We start from the raw sequence: 3,972 nt of genomic DNA, 5'->3' as shown, positions 1-3,972 counted from the left end.
GCCTCCTGTAGATGTGTGTACTGACCCCCTAGTCCCAGCGAGGGGAACCTGAGTCAGACCCTGGGAACTATATGAGGCAGCTCGGGTTTGCACCCCCTGGCATGAGGCCAGGGGCTCGGTGCAGGTGGCACTACATGGGAGGTCCAAGAGGGACAGGACCCTGGGAACTACACGAGGCAGCTCGTGTCCCAAACACCTAGTAAGCAGCCAGGATCTCAGTGCATGGATGGTACACAGTGCGGTCCAAGTTGGACTGAGGCCCTGGAGCCGTATGAGGTGGCTCGGGTCCCCAACCCCTGGCACAAGGCCAGGAAGACTCAGTGAAGGCAGGACTGCATGGAGGGTCTGGGAGCAGACCCAGGCCCTGGGCACCACATGGAGGGACTGGGATCTACAACCCTCCCCTGTCATGAGGCCAGGCCCTTAAAGTTGAAGTCTTGCATGGAGAGCCCTGGTTGAAACCAAGACCCCAGAACCCTTCAAGGTGGCTCAGGGGCCCAACACCAAGCAGAAGAGTAAAGCTCTCGGTGCACACCTTGGTATACAGGGTCACTGGCAGCTGGCGGGCCCAGAGGGAGCCAGAGACAGCTGGAGTCTCAGCAGGAAAGGTGGCAACTCACCAGGAAAGAGACAAGGACCCTCCTCCTGGAGTTGTGGAAGGGGAAGGTGTTCCCCTTCTGGGCTTCCCCACAGGTTGGGGAAGCCCAGAAGGAAGGGCTCCCCAAGTATGAAGTTTTATTTTGGGTTACAGGATATTTTGGCTAGGCTGAGGAAAGCCTGAAGGGCACCAGGGGAGTTTCTTCCCCGCCCCCCCAAATGGCCACAGGAACGTAGTCAAGGCTCCAGACTAGCCTGGGCCTTGGTGTTCCTAGAAGAGTTACTTATATTCAAGGGTGTTCCACCTTATATTTTGTGAGTGGGCACTGGGTATTATGTGGTTTATATTTTATGCATTATAAGTGTAAGTTGATAAAGTCTAAAATTATTGAGTTATATTGAGATCTTTAATCTGATATTATGAGGCTAAGTGTTTGATAGAGGAGTATATAACTGTAGATTTATATTTAATAACTAAATAAATTTAGATTTTGATAGAGTTTAAGGTTATAAAACACTTGTTGAAACTTAGGTTAGACTATATTCTTATATTATAAAAGCCTAAGTCTGTCTGTCTATAATGTTTCATTCGCACTTTGATTGGTTGACAAACAGCCAATCAGAGTGCAAACAAGTGTTTGAACAGGAGCTAGCGGCATGGTGGAGTGCTGCCATGATGGTGGGGACACAGGGTATGGAAGCTCCCTGGAGGTGGGGGCAATGGAATGGATGGAACAGGGGGGCAAGGCCAGCAGTGCTGGCCTTGCCCCCCCAGCTCTGCTCCCTGCAGGTGGCAATGATGAGAGGGCAGGCCACCAGACCTGGTCTCGCCCCCCCACCTTACTCCTTGCAGGTGGTGACAGCAGCAGTGTGGAAGGGAGCAGGGTCAGGATGCCATGGTTCTGGCCTTGGCCCACCCTTCCTCCCTTTCATCATCCCTGCCTGCAGGGCCCCATGTGGGATGACGTGGCAGTGATAGTGGTAGGAGCTATTAGCAGCAGGAGAACAGCAGAATAGTTTGCTTACTGGCACCTTCTAGTGCTGGGAGTTGGCGGTCTAAGCCAGTGTTTCCCACTAGAAGGTGCCAGTAAGCAAACTATTCTGCTGCTCTTCTGCTGCTAAGGCTGTTCTAGCTTTCCTCCTACGTTGTGTCCCCTGGGAGAACTGCAAGATGGTTTTGGGGAATAGTGGGTGCACGTGGCAGAGGGAGGGGAAAAGTGGGCCTAGGACCCACACAGTGGGGTGGGAGGAGGACCAGCAGGAGCTGAGAAACAAGCCAGCTCACTGTGGTGGGGGGAGCAGCAGGCCCGGGCCAACCTGGTGGTGGTGGGTGAATGGGAGGAGCGGGCTTGGAGTTGACAGGGGAAGGAGGGGGTGGGGGATGAGTGGGCCTGGGCCCAAGAGGGGGAGGAGGCTCACTCTTCCCCTCCCCCAGCCACTGCCGCATTGGGCTGGCCCCACTGCTCCTCCCCATTGCTGCAGCGGCCTGGCTTCTCCCCTGGCTCAGGCTTGGGCCTCCTCCCCACCTTGGGCCTGGGCTCACTCCTCCCCCACCCCCCTTTCTCTTCCCCCCCGTCAGCTCCAAGCCCATTCCTCCCATTTCCCTGTTGCCACTGGGTTGGCCCAGGCCTTCTGCTCTCCCCACTGTGGTGGGCTGGCTTCTCCCCACCCTCAGACCCAGTCCTCCCCTGCATCAGGCCCAGGTCCACTCCCCCCCTCCCCCGACTGCTGCGGCAGGGAGGTGGGGAGTGGGCCCAGACGGTGGGGGGCATGGTCCCCCCCGGTCATTGCTGGTGGGCAAATGGCTAGTTTTATTATAATAGTTAACTGTATCCTGATAGAGGTATAGAACCATGTAAATATTGCCAATAATCCTTGTTATAGTGCATATGTCTTGTGTATTTTATAATTGTAAATTTTTAGTTAATAGATTTTACAATATATGATTTTCACTGAGGCCCTGCTGGGATCCTCCTCTATTATTTATCTGGTATTTAGCAGTAACATATCTGTATCTTTAGGAATGGTAGACTAATATCTATCCATCTCTATATAGATAGAATAAGGCTGATAGTTTAATAGTATATATAAATATATGTATTTGTGTTTATGTTTATATTTATCTTTTAATGTAAATAAATGTGTCCTTGGTTAAGTTCATAGTGTCCTGGCTTGGCTTTCTGTAGGGAAAGGAGAGAAAAGTTCAGGTAGACAGCAGTTGTCCCCCCACAACACACCTGCCCTGCTGACATTTCTCTTCAACTGGAAAAGGTAGTACATACCTGAGTACACCTGGGTTAGAAGTCTAATACTACATCCATCTAGGTTTATCTTAAACCATTTTTAGCCATTTTGAAAGCAGTTTATGTGCACTGAACTTCTGTTTTTTTACAGGCTTGAACTGGTTTCTGATCACTTATATGGGTTTTGTGTAACTTTTGCCCCTAGCCTCAAAGACCAATAAATCAACACAAATATTTTCAGTTCCAGCATCCAATTTTGTCACTGCTAAAACTTAGGCCCTTTTCCCTAACAGCCACCCTACATCATAGATACTGGTATGGTTCTTTGTCTGGGAGCAATCTCTTATCTGGTCTGCTCTGATCAGCAGACAACCCCAATTATGGCTCATCTCAACCTTCTGAGGAGTTAGTCTCTACTGATCCCTTGACCCACAGCTTAGACTAGTGTTTCCCAATCTTTTCCAGCTGAAGGCACACTTACATTAATAAAAATTTTTTGCGATACACCTGTTAAGGCATTCCCCATTCTCATACCTTTTGTAGCTCAATGCTATGGCAAAATTCTGTAGCACACCTGTTCATTTCTGAACATACTTTTGTGCTGTGGCACACTGGTTGGGAAACACTGGCTTAGACCGCCAACTCCCAGCACTAGAAGGTGCCAGTAAGCAAACTATTCTGCTGCTCTCCTGCTGCTAAGGCTGTTCTAGCTTTCCTCCTACATTGTGTCCCCTGGGAGAACTGCAGGAACTTTCCAGTAGAACTGCCTATGTACTTTCCTGAACTGGAAAGTCAAGGCTGAAGAAGGCTGAAGCTAAAGAGAACAGAAGGTGACCTGGATTTCTGACTTCCTCAGTAAATGTGTTTCCATTTTCTGAATCAGTCGTAATTTTGCTTTTGGTTTTCAGCTCAAATGACTTCATTTAGAACAATTAGGTGTTTCTGCTCAAAATACAATTAGCAATTACAAGGAACCCTATAAAAGTAAGAACATTATCATCTCATTGCCTGACTGCTCACTGCTTCCCATTTTTGGTTATGAGCTGTTCCTTAAGGGAAGAGCAGATAGGACAGGAGCAAAACAACATAGGCTTTGATAAAAAAACATTGGCGGGAGGGCAGGGGAGAGAAG

The 3,972-nt window shown here is 49.4% G+C and overlaps 1 long non-coding RNA gene across 1 annotated transcript in view; it reads left to right on the top strand.

Moving 5' to 3' along the window:
- The first annotated feature begins 2,964 nt into the window (after nucleotides 1–2,964).
- LOC109289617 overlaps nucleotides 2,965–3,972 on the top strand; it is a 22,852-nt gene continuing 21,844 nt past the window's right edge. Inside the window, exon 1 of the long non-coding RNA XR_002095430.1 lies at nucleotides 2,965–3,670. This is a non-coding gene — a long non-coding RNA (uncharacterized LOC109289617). The remainder of the gene's footprint in view (nucleotides 3,671–3,972) is intronic.

The sequence above is a fragment of the Gavialis gangeticus genome, unplaced genomic scaffold (genome assembly GCF_001723915.1).
Source record: "Gavialis gangeticus isolate Ggan-Ray unplaced genomic scaffold, GavGan_comp1, whole genome shotgun sequence".
NCBI lineage: Eukaryota > Metazoa > Chordata > Crocodylia > Gavialidae > Gavialis > Gavialis gangeticus.
The sequence above is the reverse complement of the archived record's forward strand: the minus strand, read 5'-3'. Positions and strand labels throughout refer to the sequence as shown.